The 25,494-nt window shown below is 34.3% G+C and overlaps 1 long non-coding RNA gene across 1 annotated transcript in view; it reads left to right on the top strand.

Moving 5' to 3' along the window:
* The first annotated feature begins 3,342 nt into the window (after positions 1 to 3,342).
* The window catches only part of LOC142529651 (uncharacterized), a 37,989-nt gene continuing 15,837 nt past the window's right edge, over positions 3,343 to 25,494 (top strand). Inside the window, exon 1 of the long non-coding RNA XR_012815935.1 lies at positions 3,343 to 3,462. This is a non-coding gene — a long non-coding RNA (uncharacterized LOC142529651). The remainder of the gene's footprint in view (positions 3,463 to 25,494) is intronic.

The following is a 25,494-nucleotide window of genomic DNA, read 5'->3' as shown; positions in this document are numbered from 1 at the left end:
AAACGCGTATATGTTGCAAACTCGGTTTCCAACCTTTAAATAACTCAAATGGCGTATTTGGGACAGCCTTAGTTGGAACTCGGTTTAATATATACACAGCTGTCTTAAGAGCTACAGTCCACAAAGATTTAGGAAGTTTAGAGCTACTCAACATGCTCCTCACCATGTCCAATAATGTTCGATTTCTCCTCTCAGCTACGCCATTCTGGTCAGGAGAACCAGGCATAGTATATTGGGCAACAATCCCATGTTCTTGGAGAAACTTCGCAAACGGACCAGGTGGTTGTCCATTCTCAGTGTATCTACCATAATATTCTCCACCTCTATCAGTTCTCACAATCTTAATATGTTTTCCACATTGCTTTTCCACTTCAACCTTAAAAACCTTAAAGGCTTCTAGTGCTTCGTTTTTGTTATGAAGCATGTAGATATACATGTATCGTGAGTAATCATCAATGAAAGAGATGAAGTATTTCGGACTTTGCATGTCCATATCTGGACAATAAATATCTGAATGTATGATTTCTAATATTTCTTTACTCCTCTTGGCACCCTTTTTAGACTTATTGGTGTGCTTTCCTTTAATGCAGTCCACACAAGTCTCAAAATCAGTAAAATCTAGAGTATTAAGTACTCCATCATTTACTAATCTTTTAATTCTCTCTATGGAGATGTGCCCCAATCTCCGATGCCATAATTTAGAGGAATCTTAATTTATAACACATCTTTTAATACCTCCTTGAACATGCATAGTGGTGTTATTATTTTGTAAATAAATAGAGAAAATACCATCAAACATTGTACCATTTTCAATAAGATTTGATTTGTAAAACAAATTTATTGATTTATCCAAAAACTGAAATGAATAACCAAGGGGTACAAGTTTTGAAACTGAAATTAAATTCCTAGAAAAACTAGGAACATAAAATGTCTTTTCTAATTTTAAAATATAACCACTATTCAACACTAGGAAGCAAGTCCCAATAGCCTTCACATGCGAAGACATCTTGTTTTCCGAATAGATGCTTCGCTCATTTTCTATTGGCTTCCTTAGGTTTTGCATACCCTGCAAGGTATTTGTAACATGGATTGTAGAACCAGAATCAATCCATCATGTATTATAAATCATATCAACCATATTAGATTCATAACAGACAAATGAAGTAGGAATACCTTTCTTTTCAAGCCAGTCCTTAAATTTATTGCAATCCTTCTTTATGTGTCCCGTCTTTTTACAGAAGAAACACTTGGATTCTTTCTTAATGTCAGGTTGAGGTGGAATTATTCCTTTCCCTTTTTCCTTGACTTTGACTTGCTTCTTGTACGTTCCCTGTGTAGTCATAAAAACATTATCACTCGTTTCCATTAACAACCTTCCTTCCTCTTGAACACACATGGTCATTAATTCATTAATTGACCATTTATCCTTATGTGTGTTGTAAGAAATTTTGAAGGGTCCATATTGTTGTGGAAGAGTGCATAAAATGTAGTGCACAAGAAAAATCTCAGACATTTCCACTTCAAGTGTCTTGAGCCGAGCCGCTATATCCCGCATTTTCATTATGTGTTCTCGCACACCTCTCACACTGGTGAGCCTTAATGAAGAGAATTCCATAATTAAGGTGCTAGCAAGTGCCTTATCTGAAGACTTAAATTGTTCATCGATAGCCTTCAGTAATTCTCTGACATTATTATGCTGATCGACAGAACCACGCATACCAGCAGAGATTTTGATCTTTATGAACATTACGCAGAGTCGATTAGATCGCTCCCATTTTTCATAAAGATCAACATCATCCGGAATGCTGTTTTCAGTAATAGCAGATGGTTCGTCTTTCCTTATAGCATAATCAATATCCATCCACCCTAATTGAAGAAGAATTCTTTCTTTCCAAATTTTATAATTATCGCCCTTTAGATCGGGAATGTCACATTTCATATCAGAAAAAGTCGCAGGTTGCATAACTGCACAAAATATCATATGCTTAAAATTTTGAGACAATATCATGTTTTACCAATGTAATTTATGTTTTTAAAAAATCTAGTGACATAAAATTTGCTTGTGGGCTAAAATTTTAATTCAATAAGATTTTTCTGTAACTTTATGATAAAACTATCAAAATGTATTTTCCTTAACTCCTGTGGGTAAATTAAGAAAAATATAATTTGATATTTTAACCTAATTAGTTATATAAATATAATAAAAATCCCTGTGGGGTAAATTTTATTATGTTTATTACAATTGATGTCCATTATGTGATCCAAATCCACTTAATCATAATTTTTCATAATTAAGGATGCTGTGGCTATTCCTCAATTATTTAAAATTATACGGTTCACTGGACAAAATTTTGGCTTTACTTAATGCTTTATATAATAATTATTTCGCAATTAACACTTTCCAAGAGTGCTCCTAGGAAAGATAGGTAGTGCTTAGGCCCTTTAAATACCTAACTCCTAGACAGAGCAACGTTCCTCAAGGAGACCAGTGGCTAGTCAAGGCAGTTTAAACCGATCTATGAAGAACTCTCTCACATCATGTTTTCTTACGTCACCTTATAATTATTATTCAACTTAATTATCCACATTTATGTCAATATTTATAAACCAAAATTTTTCATTAAATAATTTTATATTCACATTTTTACTTAATATGAACAAATACATTCCCCATCAGTTTTTCTCTTCAATCAGAGTGGTGATAAAGTGAGGATCACATTTACATAAAAATGTGGTCTCCTCATCAGTTTTTCTCTTTTATCAGATTAGTGATAAAGTGGGGATTATTTGTTCGTTTGTGAATATCTGAAATATTTTATTATATTCACATCTTACTTGATATGTTCATTTCAAATTATAAACAACTTAATATAATTTAATATGAACACAATGTGAATATTGTTTTTCCAAAATATTTTTCAATACAATTTGCATTTAAAAAATAAATGCAAGTATAATATTAAATTTGCATGTACACATCAAACACTTATCCATAATATTTGACATTTAATCTAACATGCAAAAATAATTTCTAAACATGTATTACGTCGAACTTGGAATTATTTTAATGTGTATAAATTATTTAACCAAATGTTACATGTATATCGAATTATACATATAACTTAATTATACATTAATTATTTATTTATTATTATTATTATTAAAAATAATAAAATAAATAAATATTTATATATTAACCGAAAAAAATGCAATCATTCAAATATGTGGGCCCCGCATTTAATTAATTTTTTTTAAAAAAAAATGAATTGATTGCCGACACACGTACAATTCACGTGAATGAATTAATTATCTGAAATATGATAGAAGGTCATTTTATCTTCGTCTTCAACCTTCATAACCTCTCAGAAAAAACAATTACACCCTTCGTGATTTGCTCTCAAAAAAAATATTTCAGAACTTCAGACTCCGATCATGAAGAAAATTCTCCGAAGAAATTTTCAGGTAAATTTCTTTTGATATCAAAACTTCTACTATGTTACTTAAACTTTCAGAAACAAAATTTTCAAGGCAGAGGTTTAACGGTTTTGATACCAAATGTCAGAATTTTTCTCAAAATCATGTTTTTTACGTATACATGAACATGAAAAAAATATATATGCGGAAGCGGATCGAGAATTACCTCCGGCAATTGAAAATTTGTTGAAGCTTTCTGATTTCTTTTCGATTGAAGCCTTCTAAACACTTCAACACTCCTTTAGATGGTGTATTTTCTGTAAGAGATTGTGTGTTTAGGGACCTCAATGCCTTCGGTATTTATAGGCACACTCATACGATCACCGAGTGTTTTTGGGAGCTTGAAATTCAAACCAAATTTGTATACGCATCTCAATTTTTCAAAATTTGAGGCTGCCGTGTACAAATTTTTCAACAATTGTTGGCAATGACCGTCGTCATTTTCAACACGTTTATTTTACGGGTCACAATTTTTCTTACATAATGTACACCTGATCATGCTTTTGATCGGCCAACCTAATCATAACATTTCACACAGTCTGCACTAGCCGAAGCTAATATGCCGCATCCGTATGAGTTTTGGAAATCCCTCCCCGGAGTTCATCGCAAGGCACTAATCTCGTACTATCACCACAAATACAGATAAACATCAAAACTTCATTCATGATTTTCTGAAACATTTTATGGTATGGAATGATTCATTCTTCAACGAGTAAAAGTCATGTTCATTGCTTTGGTAGAAAATAATTCATGTCTCTCACACTTTAACTAAATTATTTCATGAATATGCACAAAACTCATAGGAAAGAAATACTTAGCAAAATACATATAAAAATTCGATCGACAAATAATATAGAAACACAAATAAATATTTATCTATTTGGTGGTATGTCAAAAATTGCATCAAACTTGCTTATTTTCTTAGGAAAAAAGGATTATCTTTAGACAAACGTATAGAAAAATCAATCCACACACCATTCAAACAAAAATCAATACATATTTAATAGATGATATGTCAAAAATTTAATTACAATCGATTTTATTCGTCGGATATGTGATACTTGGATTCCGAGAACTGCCTTCTAGCCTTGGATCGTACAAAGGATGCCAAAATTCCTTGAAGAGGGAGGAGAATTTTCGAAACCCTAAGGGAGATGGTGAGAGTGACGGCTGCTGAATGTAGGGGATGAGGATATGTTTTTATACTTATGTTTCTTTCTACTATGCTAGAGTATAAACCTGTGGTCCGGACTTTGAGACCATCAGTCTTCTTTGAAAGAAAATGGTGTTATCAGCTCTCAAATTCCCATAAAATAAAATCTTTTGCTTTATCTTTTAAAATTTATATTGAAAAATTTCTTTCTTGATATAACATATTTCTAGTATCACATATTCTATTTGTAGAAACTTCTTTATTTGGCCAGAATCGATTCCCTTTGTCCCCAGTGTTATATCTCATACTCGAAAAACTTTTCAAATACTTCTAACATAAAATTTTAACTTGCAACATATCCGCCAACACATGATTTAAATATTCAAAAGCATAGAAACACAAACAGAACTTAAATTAAACATTTTAAAGCATGAAATATGTATTAGGATAATTTATTTTATTGTGAGTCATCTAGTGGCTTGTGAACATTAAAATTTACCTTACTATCACTATTTAACAATAAAATCATGTGAAAATAATAACAATCACTTATAACTGATGGTCAGTTAATGAATCAGGCTGATATGCTTAACCTATTGGTCATCATATTTAGCCTGAAGTTCTTCTTGGTTTGGAGGTGGATGAGTTTGAAATAGATTATATATTAAATCATCTATGGATGGCATTGGTGTGAGAGAAGACACATTATGTTGTTTTGGTTAAAGAAACTTCAGAAAGGGCTTCAGAGAAGTGTAAAGGTGTTTCAACTTATTCGGTTGTTCATCGGTTTGCTGTGGAGCTGTTTCAGCATTTGATGGAACAAGATCGGGCTGGGCTTCTGGAGCTGCTTATGTCTGGGGTAGCTTTGGATTAGTTAATGTTTGTTCTGCGGAAGGAGTTGGTTCTTCTGTCGAATAAGTTGTTTCAGATGAATTCCAAATCAAACAAATCTAATTTTTCTTGATTGATTGGTCCTCGCAGAGGAAGATGCAACTTCAAATCTTCTCTCATGACATTCACATTCATGGACAACCCAAGTGCATCCATTTTTAACTGACTTATAACAGCCGCATCTTTACGAGCTGTCGAAGCATGTGGATTGAAGTTTCCCATTTTCATTTTCAATAAAAATCATAGATCACTTTCTCTTAGCATCAGAGCGAAAAACTCTTTCTCTTTATTGCTTCTGGAATCAAATTCATCTCAGTCCATTCCAAATTTGATTATCTTGTTCTACCATTTTCCTTAGTTTTTCAATTGTCTTAATTTTTGAATAAAAGACATGAAGAAATAGAGAGAGAAAAAAACTCAAGTCGCGGTATTGTCAACTGAATAAAGAATATAGATAATTATGTTTATATAGATAGGGTAAACCCAAAAAGAGTAAAATGATTAATCTATCCTTGAGAGCTAAAAATAATATATTCTAACATCCCCCTTCAAACTCACGATGCTACAGCTAAAAGCATTGAGAGTTTTTCAGACAAAAAACGGAAGTGCGAAGCGGAATATGCCCTAGTAAACATATCAGCTATCTGCAGAGAAGAATGAACGAAAGGTAACGTGATGGTGCCAAGCTGGAGATGATAAAGAGTGACGTGACAATTGATCTCAATGTGATTTGTTCTCTCATGAAAAACTGAATTGCGTGCAATCTGAATTGCACTCTGATTATCACAATATAACAGAGTAGGATGACAAAGAAGGATACCGAAATCCGCAAGCAACCAACATAACCAAACAATCTCGTAAGTGGTTGAAACCATAGCACGATACTCGGCTTCGGTGGAAGATCTAGAGATAATAACTTGTTTCTTACTTTTCCAAGAGATAAGAGAATCTCCAAGAAAAATACAGAAGCCAGTTATTGACTTACGATTCGTGGGATCGTCAACCCAATCAACATCAGAGTATGCACACAGCTCTAAGGAGGAAATAGAAGGAAACAAAAGACTCTGAAACTGAGTGCCCCGAAGATACCTGAGAATGCGAAGAACAGCAACCCAATGAACTTTAGTTGGTGCAATGACAAACTGACTTACTACGTGAACAACATGCGCAATATCTAGACGAGTCACAGTGAGATAAACCAACATGCCAACAATAGTACGGTATAAGGTAGGATCTGGAAAATGAGGTCCATCTGACAGAGAGTACCGAGCATTGGCCTCAAAAGGAGTATCAATTATCCTGTTATAATTAGACGTGCACGCTCAAGCAGATTTGCTATGTACTTTGACTAGGATAAAAGATAACCTTTTGGAGAATAGGCAACCTCAATTCCTAGAAAGTAATGTAGCAAACCTAAGTCCTTCATAGCAAAGCAGCGAACTAACTTAGACTTCAAAGCCTCAATACCATCAATATCATCACCGGTGATTATCATGTCATCAACATATAAAGATAGAAGTATACGACCTGCACGAATACACTAGACAAATAATGCTGAAATATGATGACTAGGAATAAACCCAAGCGAAGTAATCACTATAGAAAATTTCTCAAACCAAGCACGAGGAGCTTGTTTCAGACCATAAAGAGCCTTACGAAGTCTACAAACTTCACCAGGTTGGTGAACAACACTAGGAGGAGGAGCCATAAAAAATTCTTCATGAAGATCACCATTCAAGAAGGCATTCTTGACATCCATTTAAGATATTTTCCATTGACGAACAGAAGCAACAATAATTAAGTACGAACTGTCGTAATTTTAGCAACGGGGGCAAATGTTTCATCATAATCAATGCCATACTTCTGAGAGTAACCTTTAGCAACTAGGACGAGCTTTGTATCGTTCAGTAGATCCATCATATTTGGCTTTGATCTTGTAAACCCAACGAGAGCCAATGGTGTGCTTTCTTGGTGGCAACAGAACCAAATCCCATGTATGAGTCTGATGAAGAGCCGTCAGTTCCTCAGCCATAGCCTTCTGCCAAAGTGTATTACCAACAGCTTCGCTATAGGATAAAAGCTCAGAGAGACGATGAACAGAGGCAACAAAAGAATCAAAAGAGCTAGAATAACATGAATAAGCAAAATCAGGTAGTTGAGTAGACTTACGAACACGAGTGGACTGACGGAGTGGAGGAATATCCGCAATACCAGGAGATGATTGGGTTGTCGTAGGGAGATTTGGAGGAGTAGGAGTCTCGGATGTGGTCGTGGACAAGGTCTCGTCGGTTTGGAGGTGAAAAGGTCAATAAGAATAAGATCAGCATGTGTCACATTATGCGAATTAACATGTATAGAAAAGAATGGAACATGTTCAAGGAACACAACATGACGAGACATACAATTTTTGGCTAATTGGATCAAAACAACGATATCCTTTTTGACCAATACCATAACTCAGGAAAACACACAAAGCAGAACGTGAAGACAACTTATTGCGCTCAATCTGTGGTCGGAGAACAAAACAGGCACAACCAAAAACTCGTAATGATGAATAATCAGGAGTATGACCATACATTTTTTCAAAGGGTGACAAACCTGAATTGTGTGAAGTTGAAATTCTATTGATCACCTGAACAACAATAAAAATTACTTCACCCCAAAATGCATTAGGAACATTAGAAACAGTAAGAAAGAGCGAGCTGTTTCAACAATATGTCTGTGTTTTCTTTCTGCAACACCATTTTGTTCAGGGTTTCTGTACACGAGGTTTGACGTATTGTACCATAAGAAGCAAGCAAACACGAGAAATCATTATAAGTGTATTCATCCCCCAAATCACAACGAAAGCACTTGATGATAGCTGAATGTTGATTTTTTAAAAGAGCGTTAAAATCATTGAAAATAACAAGATAATCAGACCTATGTTTCATCAGATAAGCCCAAAAATAACAAGTGCATCAATAAAAGAAACATAATATCTCGACCTCCCTTTCATGGGAACAGGAGATGGTCCCAACACATCTGAATGAACAAGATCAAAAGGAGTAGGAGAAAAAGATAGACTTTTATAATAAGGTAAAGCCAAAATTTTTGCTAGTTTACAATCACTACAATCAGAAATATCATTACTTTTCAAGGTTCCTAATGCTCCTGTAGAAGCTAAAAATTGCAAACGTGACGCGGAAACATTGCCTAGACGATTATGCCATAAATAAAAAACAGAAAACGACTGACTCAAGCAAAAAGAAGAGAGATCTACACTAGATGCTGCAACATCTGGTACTCTGAGATGATCTAAAACATAAAGCCCCCCTGTCTACGGCCTGTCTCAATCAGCCTCTGGGATTAGCTTGAGGTCGTTGTGGAGCTGTAAAGATAGATGGTGTAATTGGGATTGTCCCTTTGTCAACGTGAGACTTAAGACAAATCTCTTCAGCTAACAATTCGCTTACAACCGAGTCAACAGAAGGAAGAGGGTTGCGATGAAGAATCGTCCCACGCAGCTCGTCAAAATCATTCCGAAGTGCCGTCAAAAATTGCACCAAGCGTTGTTCTTCTCTCCGAGTAATATAAGGTGAGAATGCTCGCGATTCTGCAGATTCTGTTAATACCAATTGATCCTAGAGTGTCGACATGGCAGAATAAAAATCTTGGACGCTCATATCTTTCTGCTGAAGGGCACGAATTTCTATCTCCAATTGATATTGTTTGGCAAAATTAGACTGTGTATACAAACGCGCCAGATGATTCCAAACCTCCTTAGCAGTCTCGTATTTTGCCAATTGAGCACCTATTGAGTGCGCAACTGAATTATTAATCCACGTAATAATCTTCGAATTATCTGTCTCCCAAACATCCAATGACACGGCATAATCAGGGTTCGTCTGGTCTGTAGGCTTGTCTTGCACACCTGTGATATAGCCCCACATCGATTTCCCCCGCAAAAAATTCTTCATAACATAATTCCAATACGAATAATCAAAATCGAACGAATAAAACAAAACACAATGCAGAGAAGAAATCGTACGTGATTACAAAATAGAAACTATACGAAAGTTGAACGAACACATTTCTCTCTACAATTGACATATCCATGAGATATCTGATACCATGAAGAAATAGAGAATGAACAAAAAACTCAAGTCACAGTATTGTCAACTGAATAAAGAATACAAAGAATTATGTTTATATAGTTAGGGCAAATACAAAAAGAGTAATGACTAATCTACAGCTAACAATAATATATTCTAACAAGACAAACATTCTGTTGTGTACCAAATTTTCAAACTTCTTCAGCTGTATATGTATTTTTTATTCGACTTCTGGATAGTTAGCTTGATTCGAGTTTGCATTGCTGACAACGGCCCAGATGGTTCCACTAGAATACCTTTACCTTTTGCTTTTGGATCAATATGAGGTGATCCAGATTGATGAGAGGTAATATTGGTTTCAAAGATCTTGAAACCAGGAAATACATTGCTGACTGGAACAACTAGGATTGGAGTCGGTCTGAGGGGTTTGTTGAATTACTTCAACAGTTTGGTTTTCTTCGTTCTTTTCTTCTACGCATGAGCTGGATAGAAAACTTGGGTCAAATGGAGCTTTTCTTGATCCAATTCAGTATCCTTACAATGCAAATACTTCAACTATCAATTTGTGTTTAACTGGTGCTTTCTTTGGTGGTTTCTTCTTCCTTTTCTCTTTAACAAATTCATTCTTAGCTTTCAACATATCATCATGAGAGATGATATTATTTGATTTTGCTATCATCATCTCGAGGAGTTCAACAGTGAAGGCATCGATTGATCCTGTGTTATTCCGTTTAGGGGTGTTTACAGTTGTCATATTGATGTATCTAATCCTACCGCATTGATGGACAGACACTCTTGAAAGCAATTCAGAATCTTGTGCTATTCCATTTAGGGATGTTCGATTAACTTCTCGAATCGAACCGAAACTAAAAATTCGGTTTCAACCAAAATTTTTTTTTGGTTTTCCCTTCATTCTTCTCTTCATTTTTTGACCTCTTTTGCTTTGGATGATCCACGTCTCAAAGTCACACTGTCTAATATCCATCGTTTGCGGCTAGGCACATTCATAACATTTTCCCTCTTGCTTTAGCACAAATTCCACTTTTGATAGGCACAGAATGCCAACTTAAAACTCAAATTCCCTGAGTCTTAACCACTAATACGAAATTCTTTTGGATCGGTTTCTTAGATCGGTTAACCGAACTAAACTAAAAACCATTTTTTAATTTAAATCTATTTTTTTATTTTTATTATTAATAATATAAAATTTTAAAAATAAAAATTTGGTTAAACCGAAAATCGAATTTAAAAAAATTCGATTTTAACTAAACGGTTCCAATTTTTGGTTAACCAGATTTTCGACTCCATTCAGTTCAAAAAGTTTTAACCGATGAACAACCCTATTTCTGCTATTACTTTTTAATTAAAAATAAGCGTACTTATTACCATTATATATATTGTTTTATCTTTTCTATTTTTATTTGAAAAATAATAATTTATCATCATTAGTGATCATATGTAAAATGACTCAAATATTTGAAAAATCAGAAAATAAATGTTAGAATAATGTTCCTCTATCACCGCTAGGATGGAGCGTGACAGCTAGCTAGAAAGTTCATGCCGTGTTACCTTTTAATTATAAAGTTAATAATTAATAGCTTTAGTTCTACTCTATTATATATATTAATATATAAGTTAAATGATTCAGACCGTAAAAGTGGTACGTGGCGCAATAATAATATTTTTATTATTTGTATTTGCGGGAAAACATTAATTATCTTAACTTACTATTTATAATTTAACCTCAACTTTTTCCTAAAAAAAAAATCAACTTATGATATTTTTCTGAAGATTTTACGATAAAAAAATTCAATTTTGTTACATATACGTGTTGGTTTTCAATTGAAATTTATATTTATAATTTAGAAATTATTAACTAATTAATAATAATTGTTGAATTTTAAATGTTATGTCAATTGCCAACCCGGTAGGAGTGTCAAAATGCGACCCGACCCGACCCGTCAACCCGACACGACCCAACACGAAAAAAATAGGCTCGGGTTGGGGTTTTTCGGGTTCGGGTTGGGTTGATTCGGGTTAGTTCCATGTTAGGCGGGTTTGGAGTTGGGTCGGGTCGCGAGTTGACCCGCGAACTTTTTTTTTGAAAATATTACCTATATTTTTATATATTGTATACTTGAACAAAATTTTTTGTATATTTATATGATAAATTTTCATCATTTAATATTTATTTTGCATATTATTTTTAACAATTTTTTATTTGATTTAGTAAATATACTTTTAATTTTCTACGATTAGATTTTCAAATTTAAATCGAAAATTTTGTTATTATGTGTTTAAATAAAAATATTATTATTATTTTTTATTTTTTTGAATTTTTTTCATAAATTTTTTTAAAAAAAATTTTTTAAAAAATAAAATTCGGGTTAGTCGGTTAGACGGGTTGAGTCGGGTTATACGGGTTCGTGTTCGGGTTGGGGGTTTTCGGGTTACTTCGGGTTCGGGTTGAAAAAAATAAAAAAAATTTCGCGGGTTGACCCGAAACCCGACCCAACCCACCCGATTGACACCCCTACTACCCGGTGCTCCAAAGTCACATGCGAGGCCTCGCAAGGTGGAGCCGACCCGTTTTAAAAAAAATTGTTCGAATATTTTTTTTTGAGTAGATCTCTCTCTTGTGAGACGATCTTATGAATCTTTATCTGTGAGACAGGTCAATCTTACTGATATTCACAATAAAAATTAATACTATTAGCATAAAAAGTAATGTTTTTTCATGGATGATCCAAATAAGAGATCCATCTCATAAAATACAATCTGTGGGATCATCTCACACAATTTTTTTCTTTTTTAAAATTCAAAATGGGTTGATTTTTTGAGGTACACAAAAGTCCATTGACTGCACGGCTAAGTGACATAAAAGTCCGTGGGCTGCAGTTGTCATTTTCTTGGTCTGGGGCCAAACAGAGAATAGCTGACGTAGTGGAAGGCGAGAACGATCTGATCCCTCGTGTCAGCATCTCATTTTATTCTATTTTTTGGATTTTAGATTCAACAATGAGAAAACAACTTTGGTTCGATTCGAATTTCAGGCGTTTTCTAAAACCGAATTTGAAATTACTTTTGTTCCCGGTTCACAATTCTACAACTTACATATATAATATATATATCTATATAATATAATATATATATCTATATATAGATATATATATTATATATGTATATATATATATAGATTAGTTTGATGCTGATCAAATGTCTATAAGGGAATATTATCCTTAATATAGATTAGATAAATCAATTTTTTTTTGTTATATGGGAGTAAATATCAATTAAAATTTTGGATAGCAAGTGTGTAAGGAAATGTGCTATGTAACGGAATTCGATCTGCCTACACGCAAACATAACACGTAGATATCGATACACGGAATATAAACAAGAATGAATCATATCTAGCCATTGATATTGAATTTGAGACAAAAACTATAGAGATCCCACTAACAATAAAAAGAAGAATCTTCTAAACCTTTTATACAATTGTATAAATGATGTATTTTTGAATAACTGCACTATTTATATATGTTCTCTAACCATCATAGAGAGACACGAGATTTAACAAATCTTGATGATATTTATATGGGATATGATAAATCAAATATCAATATATTCACCATACTAATCTAGATAGTATTCTTGATTTATCTTATTTTAAATAAGAGAAATTTTCCATTTTTATCTTTCATGAAATATAGTGACCATAATTAAATTATTTTATAGATTTTAATAAAATAATCTATCATTCACCCATTTTGTCTAGCTAATTCAAATAATTTAACAATCAAAAATTCAATCATCATCCAAAATTAAGGAACAAATACACGAATCATGATGATGTGTCCTCTTATACCGAGTATTATCTTTCATATATCACATTTATCATATTTTCTAATATAACTTAATGAATAAAAAAATTTATTCCAGGTTCTAATTAAATTATATTTTTCTCAAGATAATTGAATATATGAATAATTGAATATGAAAATATCTTAACTGAATGAGTTTCATAAATCAAAATCAAATGTATATACCATAAAAAATCTTTAGGAATAAAGTCCATAATAAATTATCACATGATTTTTAAACATATGAATTTGCATTCCTTTAGGTCAAAGGATTATCAGTTCAATGCTAACTTATTCAATGACTACTTTATTTTGTTTAACACGTTCTCCAATAGCTAAAATATTTTATATTGATATATTTGTTCGACCAACACTTTAGTCACAAAGACTACAACTAAATTTTCAGTCTTAATGGTTTATATATAAAATTCACAATTCTAAACTCAAAATGAAACTCTTTAATATAATACAATAATGCTTCAAAATAAGAGACAAATTCACATTTCATAGTGGAAGTAGAAAATAACTTCTAAATTGTCGGTTTATCTATATATAAGCCTGAAATATTTATTATCATGAAGGTAATCTAAAATATTTGGCAACTTTCTAGTGTTAAACACCTAGATTACTCTTGATGCACACTAAGATCCATCTGATGATAATAAAAAAATTATGGAATTTATATGACTGATTTCACAACACATATTTTGGCTTGAGGAATGTTATGAATATCAATTAATATATAACTTATGTGAATAGATGAACATGATAATGATCTCTTGGTGTATCATTTTTTTGGCACCAAAGATGCAACGCAAGTTCAATTTTTTATTGAGTAGGTTTCCTGTAAGACGGTCTCACGAATTTTTATCTGTGAGACGGGTCAACCTTACCGATATCCACAATATAAAGTAATACTCTTAGCATAAAAAGTAATATTTTTTCATGGATGACCCAAATAAGAGATCCGTCTCACAATATACGACCTGTAAGACCGTCTTACACAAGTTTTTGTCTTTTTTATTTTCGCCATAAGAAATATGATAGCGTCGTATATTTTAATCCAATAATATGGTGTTTATCAAATTTAATCTTTAGTGAATTAGTCACTTGGATTCAACTATTGCAGATGTTAAGTATATATAGCTCTTATTGTAAATCGTTACGAACGAACTACCTGAATTATCTTTCTTCAATCTTATAAATCAAGTTCATGATCGATTTCCTAGTTCCTCTTCAAGTTTGCACTAGTAAACAATAAGAATTATGCATTGAGGATATCTAAAGAATGATGATTGTGACGCGGCGACGACTTGACGACGTGTTTCTAGGTGGTGGCCGAGATCTTTCTCGTGAGGGGAAAAGAGTTGGCCGAATTTTTGGAGAGAAGGAAAGAGAGAGAGAGATTTGTCAAATCTTGATGTATTATGTTTTGCAACTTGTGATATTACTATTATTTATTCTAAAGTCTAAACTTAATAATAAATCTATAAGGATATCTAGAATCTTATTTATGATTCTAATAGGTGATTTGACAAATTAAGACACTTACTAGATAATGTTTGATTAGGACCCTCCAAACCAATCAATAAAATCTCCTAGTAGTTTGTGTTTGAATAGGATACTCCAGTCCGATGAATCAGAACTCCTACTGGGTATTTTGCTTAACAAGACTCCTACTAGGTTAGTGTTGAAATGTGATACTCCAGACCTATTAATCAAACAATCCATGATCATAGTTTCATCACAATCTTGATTGATGATTAGATACATCGATATGACAACTGTAAACAACCCTTTATAATGATTTAGAGCCCAACTTTTTGAAACCACTGAGTGAAAAGTGAACGGATCAAATTCAATGGTCAAATGCAACTCTATAAAAGTCAACGAATAAAGAGTCAAATTTGTCCAATTGAGCTAGCCAAAGTCAACTTAGTCAAAGTTAACTATCCACTAACTCAGATTTTTTGTAGCTACCAATTTTGGAACACCATCACAAAATTCAAGAAATTGCACTCATCTAACAATTTTAGCATTCGTGCTAACTTTGAAACTTCCACATATGGAATCCATTCATAAACCTTTTTATAAGTCAAATGTTTGATCTTTATAAAACTCCAATCACCAAATTCAAATCCTTGAATTTGACTATCTCAACGAGAATACAAAAATAACACTTCTGTGACCCTCAATGGTTCAAAAATTAAGCTAGCCTTGGGTTTACAACTCATGTGATTCGTGACAACACATGTCCATTATTCGCACTTACCCTAGTTATCATCATTCTATGCATCAACCAATTAATCATAAGAATGTCAGAACTAATTTCTGATCGAATCCATCGAATCATGCTAAGAACCTCTAGCAGCATCACCTCATGATTCCATATGTATCACTAATAATTCCTAAAAGAACCAGTAGGTTATAGTTAGAGTAAAATATGGTCCATTTCTCTCATATATCCAGATCGAAAATATGAAATTACTAGTGTAACGCTCCGAAAATTCGAAGGCCCACGCAAACCACATACATACAAGTTATTAAATTTTTTGTGTATTTCAATTACATGAATTAAATATTTCGTGCATATTTGCATGTTTAAAATACATTTTTCTACATGATTGCATTAAAATGTATTTTAAGGATTATTCGAGTTGCGATCGAGGAACGGAGACCAATGGCTGAAAAATGTAAAATATTTTTACTATATAATTGTTTTTAATTATTTAAAATATGGTTGATGATTTTTCATATATTTGAAAATAAGAGGTTTTGAGGTAATTTTATATGCCGGAACATAAATTTTATCAGTGTTGGTTTTTCAACAAAAATACGAACATTTTGGCAACCCGGCTAATAAATTCACAAACTTTTCTACTCAAAATAATTTTTAATGTTTTAAAAATACACAATTGGACATAATGGGTCTAATTAACTCCCTAATGGACCTAAGCTTGGCTAGTATCTTAATTAACTATTTAAAATACAAATTTCGATCCCAAACTCTAATAATTCCCACGCCCCACTTTCCCAACTCCAATCAAACTCTCCCACACTAACAAAAGTCACGGCACACACACCATTAAAATTAGAGGAAAATTCGAAGGTTGCAAGGGTTCTTCAAGCCATCGTCTTCGTGCCACCATTCTTCGCAATCGTCAACGTTTATTCGCGCGTAAATTACGCAAAGGCACGCCATAATTCTCGTTTTGCTCATCCATCACACCATAATATTTATTTAATTGTGTTTTGCATGGAAAACAAGTTACATCATGTTATATTTTCGGATTTGCATCATAGGTGATTTTTAAGGCTTGTGTTTTCATCCAAAAACTTATTTATTATCTGGTTTAGGGGCTGCCATGACTAGGGTATGGATTAAGGGTTGTTTTACACAAGTTTAAGGAGTCCTAGAACACTAGAAACATGCTGCACACATTCATGAACCAAGATGGAACAAACTTTGTCATTCCCTTTGATTTTTAATCTTTGTCTAGAAACTGGCTAGAAAACCTAAGGTATAAGGCTAGAACTCGCTCTGAAGAATGCGGTGTAGGAAACAAAAGAATTCATCTTCCATTTATAGGCTGCATCCGACTAGTTGAGAAAATCAGAATCAATCTTATCTGCCACGTGTCAAAATCCTCATTTGTCTAGTTGGATTTCTCGAGATAATGTAATTTGAAATAGATCGGGTTATCCCTTTTTAAATTCGGTGGATCCCAACAGCTTGATCCCAAATTAACAATTCCTTAATAATACTTAATTAACAACTCTTTAATTATCTCTTAATTTATACTTCATTCAAAATAAGGATTCGGGTCATTACAGGCCCAAGACGACTCATCATCCCCATATTGACCGCATTTACTCTTCTTTTTCAACGGCATGACTCAACCGAATAACAACCTCGCACGATAAAAATTGTCCTTACAAAAACACCTCGCAACAACGATGTACCTACAATATAGCCACCACAATAACAAATAATATTTTGAGCAATAGTTTCGCTATAACATGCAATATCTCAAATCCAACAATTCTCAAGAACAAACTCACTTAGGCAATTTATCGAACACTTTGTGTTCACAATTCAAAAATTCAATTCCATCAAATCCAAAGTATTAAAATCGAGAACAACAACACCACACACGATTACCTTGTGATAGAGAACCAAAATATGCTGTAAATGGCCTGGTATGGATTTGTTGGAGAACTCTCGTTGAAATCCACAATTCTAAGGACGCTTGGTAAGCGAGCTAGGAAGATTAACTAGGTTTGAGGATGGTTTGTGTTGATGTTTTGTAGAGTTTTGAAGAAGAAATTTGTAAGGGGGAATGATTTCCGTCGGTGGAGAAGAGAAGAGGCACAACACTACTGTTAAGTTTGAGGGAGAATGAAATTTCGAAGGGTTTTTTCTTATAGAACGAAATAGCGCCGCTGTGCTGATCACTAGTGCCTAGGCGCTTCTTCTTTCGAAAGGTTGGCGCTGCGGTGCTCGGTATATAGCGCTGCAGTGCCCGTTCTTTGGAAATATTGGCGCTGCAGTGCTGATGTGGTGGCACCTAAGCGCTGACTCTTCTCACGAACAGGCGCTGCGGCGCTTACTACTTGGCGCCTAGGCGCTAATACTCTCGAAATTTTGATTACTTAAGATTCTATCCACGCCTCTTTTCAGCCCTTACCTACATATTAAAAACGTATCAATATTTAATCTTCACATACATAATTTAATAACATAAAAATACAAAACAGTTAATCTATTGAAAATAAATAACATAATCAAAGCATTAAACATACCGATTGGGTTGCCTCCCAATAAGCGCTTGGTTTAACGTCATCAACCTGACTGTCACCAGCTTGTTCAAGGTGGGTCATATGATTTCTTGGATGCCTTGATTTCCACTATTTGACCTTCAACCTCCATGGTCAACCTTCTTTGTTTCACGTCAATTACGGCTCCAACAGTAGCCAAGAATGGTCTTCCTAGAATGACATGAACATTTTGACTATTGTCCATGTCGAGCACAATGAAATCTGTTGGAAGCCTCAGTTTATCGATATGAATTTCAACATCTTCCACAAAACCTAACGGTACCTTGGCCCACTATTGCACATGATACAACGAATTCCCCGGGGTCTTGCAGCTTCTGTTGAAGATTTCTTTGTAGCCCGTAATAACGTCCATCGGTAAGTACCACTTCCTCCTCTGCAGACTGAATATTAGTGTGTAGGTTCTTGAGATCTTCAAGACCTTTTTTCTTTTGAAACTCAACATTCAATTGTATAAATCTCTGGGGGTGGGGAAGTAAAGAAATATCAGTGCACTGATCTAAATCGTAATTCTTACCTTTTTTACGTCGGATTCTTTTGTTTCGTGTTGGCTTATCTTCCTGGATAGGTGTGAGATCAACATTTTCATCTTTTCTTTCTATCATTCCAATCTCCTCATGATATATGGAAATGGCGTTCACTTCTCTCAAATTTGGGTCTGCAGTCTTTGGTACTGTGTATGATGGTTGAGACGTGAGTTGCCTCGTTATCTGCCCAAATTGTGACTCAAGGATTTTCAAGGAAGCACCAATATTGGCCATGTGGATCTCTAGGTTGTAAAGCCTAGACTCAGTCCTAGCCATCATCTTACCAGATTCAGAAACAAATGTCCCAACTAAATCCTCAAATGATGGTTTCCCTTCTCCATTTGATGTATTGAACCCCGGTGGAGGATTCAATACATTCTTATTATTTGCGTAAGAAAACTCTCGTGATTTACACCCTATTCATAGCTGCAATCAGCATAGTCAATGCTAGAAACTTGGGCAGTGAGTGATGTAATAGGACCCACATAATAAACTCTAGCTATCCTCTTTACTCTTGACCTCTTAGATGGCCACTGGTAGCTATTAATAGTCATCTGCTCAAGCAAGTCATAAGCTTGATAATGCAATTTGTACCAATTCTTCAAAACCATGATTTGAGCACCTCCTCAACAACTCCTTATACCTTTCCCACGCCTCATACAACTGATCAAATTCTGTCTGCCTAAAAGTACTGATCTCGATCTTCAACTGTACAGAATTAGCAGGGGGAAAATACTTAGGAAGGACCTTCGTTGCCAACTCTTGTCATATCGTGATACTCCCCAAGGGAAGCGATTGGATCCATCCTCTTCTTGGTCCCTAAGAGAAAACGGAAACAAACACAATCTAATAATATCACCAGGTATATTATTAATCTTTACCGTATCAGTAATCTCCAGGAAAGTCTTCAAATGAACGTGAGGATCTGTAGTGGCGGTTTCCGCGAACTGGTTCTGTTGAACCATATTTATTAATGCATGTTTCAGCTCGAAATTGTTTGCATTTATGGTCCCTGAGCAATGCCAAAATAATGTGCGTTGATCACTGGTCTGAAGTGATCTCCGATAGGTATAGCTTCTGGCGGGTTACGTCTCGCGTCCTCTCTATTTTTAGTCATTGTTTTGATCTCTTCTCTTTTTGTTTTTCTTAACTCCGTGCAGTTCTTTTGATCTCAGGATCAAAGATAAGAAAGTCAGGACTTTGCGATCTTCACATGCACTGTCAAATAGAGAAAATGGACAAATCATTGATTATAAAATAAAAACAACTCTAAATTAAAATCTATACTAATTGGTAACAATACTGATATAAATTTAAATTTTACACTCCTCGGCAACGGTGCAAAAAATGTGTTACGTATTTTTCGCTCCTAAGCGCACAGTTGTCAAATTTTAATATAAGAGAGTAAAATATCGTTCCCACGAGGAGCGTGTATATAAAAGTATATCAGTGCTTATAATTAAAATAGCCACGACTTTATTGATAAGAATCAATAAAAAGTTTGGTCTATTTAACACGAATTAATTGTAAATAAATAGTAATTGATTTACTGAATTGAGAAAATATCTAGAGGAGTGATTTCTCTTATTTTCTATGAAAATTATTCTCGGTTGCATTTATATTTATGAATTTCAGTCATTTAATGGCCAAGAACACTTAATTATTTTATTCTCTCTTTACCAAGTGACGAATAAATTGTATCATTCAAACTTCGATTCAAACATTTCTAACAAAAGTCTAAATTCAAATGATATATTCTAACGATGATCTTACCTAGGCTTTGCTAAAGTTATACTCCTTCTGAACAATATAAATATTTAACGATATGTTTCTAATGATCTATAATTCTAGTCCTCTTCCCGAGTTGTAGAATTAATAAGATGACAAAAAATTTATGGCCAGTAAATTGAAAGCGATAAGAACTAAAAACAAAATTAAACCAAAAGGAATTCAATCATATAAACAACTGAGTCAGAATTATCGTGTCTACAAAGCTACTGTCATCCTATAGAATAAAAAATTAGTTCATGATGAAATCTAAACAAAAACAATGCATGTTTGAATATAAAATTTACACATCGTAAACACAAGATTTTAAGGTGAAAGAATTCGATAACAAATCAGAAGTGGCATCTCTGTCCCCATATTCGTCGTTCTACGTCTTCGTGATCGATCTTTGCGCTCCAATCGTCTTCTCGTGTGTCTTCTCGTCTCTCGTTTCTTTTCTCTCCCAAACTGGTCATCCCTTTCTGAACCCTATTCTTGTTGTTATACTTTCGTCTGTGCCGTAAAATGAAAGCCCATTTATTTTCTCGTAGGTTCTAGCGCTGCGGTGCTGCTTCACGGCGCTGATGGTGTAGCACCTAGGCGCTTGTTGTTTGGCAGTGATGGCGCCATGGAGCTTGTGCATTAGCGCCTAGGCGCTGCTTGTTCGGTGGTTCAGGCGCTGCGGCTCTGCTTTGTAGCACTGTGGCGCCTGTTTTCTTCCTTGAAGCCTTGGCGCTGCGGCTCTTGTTCATTGGCGCTGCGGCGCTAGTACAATAACCATTCAACATCAAAATTTGTTCTTAATCGCCATCAATTATCCAATAGTCATTTATCTCATTCATGACAAAAAAAACAACAAATATCACAAATAATTATGTCCGAAACTAACATAATTCAAATGGAATCTTAGATAAATTAAGTGCAATTATTGCACTTATCAACACTTCATACTTATTATGAAGCAAGTAGAGATATACATGTCGTGAGTAAGCATAAACAAATGTAATAAAATATTTCTGACTATATAAGTCTATATCCAAGCGATAAATATCCGTAAGTATGATCTCTAGTATGTTTGAATCCCTCCTAACGCCTTTCTTTGACACAATGATCAAGTAATCCTTAATGTAGTTAAGCAAGTGCCAAAACCAAAAAAAATTTTGATGTCACATTATAGGAGAATACTAATTCATAACATATTTCCAAATATTAATATTTTCTTGAACATGGAATAGTTGATATATTTTTGTAAATTAATACGACAAGACCATTAAACAAAGTATCATTTCCAAAACTATCAGATTTATATAATAAACTAAATGATAGATATGAAAAATTAAGGAATATATATTTGATACTAGTCTTCAAGCTGAACTCAAATTTCTAGAAAATTTTGGAATTGAAAGTCTTTTAAACAACAAAGTAAAACCATAATATGAAACTAATTTGTGTGTCTCAATAGCCTCCACATGCTTGAATATCTAATTTTCTGAATAGATGATGCATGGCTCACTTTCTACTGGCATGTATGATTCACTTCCTAGTGACTTCCTTAAGTCTTGCAATCCTTGCATGATATTGATAACATGGATCGGAATAAATCAACCAAATTCTATGACTAATACGAACCATATTGGATTCATAATTAATGAGAGTTAACTATTCATTTTCACACATTATCTTTTCTCTATAACAGTCCACCCTCTTCTTAAATATATATAGTAAAAAAACTCATTTATTGATCATTTAACCTATGTGTGTTTTAAAAGGTCTTAAATGAGTCATAATTTTGAACGAGAGTATTCAAAATATTGTGAAATAGAAATATCTAAAATATCTCAACCTCAGTAGAGCCATATATCTCCTCGTGTGCATGACACGGTCATGCAATCGAATACTAGTGATATTTAAAAAATGAAAACTACATAATTAAGGTGCTTGTATTTGTATGAATACTATCATAATGTTTGATTGAACCCTTGATCTCAGGATAAATGTAGTGTCCCAAATTCAGAACACGTATAATCCATACATTTATTTAATTGTTAATTCATTTATTTAAATTTAAAATGAGTTTTAGCCATGCATGATTTATTTAAATGCATTATTTTAACTTAATTAATGTTTATGTGATGTACGTTAAAATGTTTCTCGAGTTTCATAGTTTCAGGCGATTATTCGAATGCAGGATAAAGGAAAAGACCGGCGACGATTTTGACAATTTTAAAATATGGTATTTTATTTTAAGTTGAGAATGAGGCGTTTTAAATGATTTATCTAGTTTCAGCATTTTAAATCCCAAATTATTTGTTTAAGCGAGTTTAGAATTTTAAAACTTTTAAAAGTCTAGCACATGTACATTTTATTTTAAATTAGAGATTTTGTTAAAGTTAAGGGAGAGTTAGTATTTTAAAATTAGTGCTAACTAATAATTGAGCAAAATTTTTCCTTTAATTATTATCAAACACACACATTCTACACACACTAGAAAACGTGAAACACACACAACACACACTACACCACTCATCTTCAGATTTTTATTTGAAAGAAAACTAGGATTCTTACTCCTAGAAGCAGCCGCCCCACTTCCCCATTAAATTTCCAACAAGTTTTGTTGAGTTTCTTCAAAGAAAATCGCGCCACGTTCGTCCCGGATCAACCTCGCTTCTTTCTCCGCTTCGGTATCGCCGTTTCGGTAAAGTTTATCATCAAAAGTCACATATATTCTGTTATTTCTGCATCGATCTCGTCATATTATGTGTTGTGTTATTTTTATGCGAAAATAATTCATGTATGACGTTCGTTGTTTGAGCGGAAAATGGTTTGGATCAATTTTGAAATAAGTTTTAGATCTGAAAACTCGTTTTTACTGTCTTTTTAAATACTGCGACTTTTCGGTCGTGATTCTGTAAAAGCTTTCAACACAAAAATTGTAGAACATTTTGATACCTTCGATTTGATAGTAAATTCGAAATACTTGGATAACAATTGAGTGAGTTATGACGTTTTTCGTGGGACTGCTCAAACTACGTTTTTCAGAAAATTATGTATTGATGTGTTCTCGAGATTTTATTGTTGCAGGCTTCGTTGGGGATCGACGGGTGATCGTTGCTGCATCTAGGTATGCTTAGTATGATGTTGGGTTGGCATTTGGGTTGTCGATTAGTGGCGATAGGCACTCGAATTCGTTAGAAGTCGTAGGAATCCATTTGGTGTCAATTGCCGTGTTTTTGAATTGTATGTGTCGTAGAGTGGACGTCGTTGCTTTGGGGTGTTGGTATGCATTCGATTCGTTGTCATGGCATACTACGATGAGTCTCGGAGCGTCGGTTCATGTTTCGTACAACAGAGTCTAGAATGATAAGCATTGTAGGTATTGAAATTTCATGAGTTTGCACTTCCCGCAGGTACACGGACCTTGGCACGGGGTCCGTGCCTTCGTTTTCTTCTTGGTGCCATTTTTGCGAGCCTACACAGACCCCCACACGGACCAGGGCACGGGGTCCATGCCTTTCCCCTTCTGCATGACAAATTTGACCGAGTCTACACGGACCTGGAGCCGGACCTGGGCACGGGGTCCGTGTCCCTTCTTCTTCCTGAGTGTTTCCTTTGCGCACTTACACGGACCCATACACGGACCCAAGCACGGGGTCCGTGTACTTCATATATTTTGGGAAATTTTATTTGTGTTTTGGGAGTCTCATGTCTTGGGTTAGTAAGATGATTTAAAAGAGGTTAAGTCCCGAGTGTTCTAGAATGTCTTAAGTTATTTATTGAATTTGGGGGTGAGCACGTATGCCTACGTCTAAGCTATGCAAGTTAAGTATCTAAAATTCATGTTAGTATGTGCAGCAGCGGCCCCAAATGAAATCCAACGAATCCCTCAACGCCAATTAATTATGTCGACGTGCAAGAAAATATTTTCAAGTTTTTGAGGTATGCTAAATGTCTTGTGACCAATTATGTATGGGATTGGAAAGCGTTAAAGCATGAACGTGGACCAATCCACCCCGTTAAATCATGAACGGGCTTAGATCAGGATTGGAAAGCGTTAAAGCATGAACGGGGACCAATCCACCCGTTAAAGCATGAACGGGGATCTCATGTATGTGGCAGTGGGTTCGTCCCTGTCAGCCCTGTATTGTGGTTTAGTCTGATCAGATGATTTATGTTATGGGTCACTTGCTTTGAAACATGCCTCTACGCAAAATAATGAAGTTCATGTATGTTTATGTATGTACAAGTATGGAAGCATGTTTATGAAAGTTTTCACGTTATGGCACGTCTAAGTTATGTACGTATGTTCATGTTCAGTACAAGTTCAAGTTTCAAGTATGTATGTTCTATTTTAAAGTTTCATGTGGTTTTATTACTATTATTCGATACTCCCAGTTTATACGTGTTGAGTCTTTAGACTTACTAGACTTGATCGATGCAGGTGAGGATTTTTATGAGGAGACTGAAGGTGGGGACCAAGGAGCAGGCCTGGACTGAGTGGGAGGCTAAACCCTAGAACTGCCATGTTTTAAGTTTATGAAAACATTCAATACTTTTGTCAGACTTTAAACTTCAAATCTTTTGGTTGCAACAACTTGTGAGAAGTACAGTTTATTTCTTTTATCGAATTTTGAATGTTCACGTTTCAATTAAGAAAATTTTAAATTTTTCCGCAAATGTTGAGTAGTAAAAATACGATACATTACAGTTGGTATCAGAGCGGTGTACTTGTAAAGGGTTTCGCCTACTGCCAGTCGCAAGAAGCTCACGAAGTCACACCTCGAGTCTGTAAGTTTTAAGGTTTCAAATTTATGTTATTTAATAAGCATTAAGTTCTGATTTCAGCATGTGCATATTTTAAAGTTCAAGTACGTGCATCTTATGTTGTCTAT

Source organism: Primulina tabacum, chromosome 16 (assembly GCF_025594145.1).
Source record: "Primulina tabacum isolate GXHZ01 chromosome 16, ASM2559414v2, whole genome shotgun sequence".
Lineage (NCBI taxonomy): Eukaryota > Viridiplantae > Streptophyta > Magnoliopsida > Lamiales > Gesneriaceae > Primulina > Primulina tabacum.
This window is presented reverse-complemented; position numbering and strand designations above follow the sequence as displayed.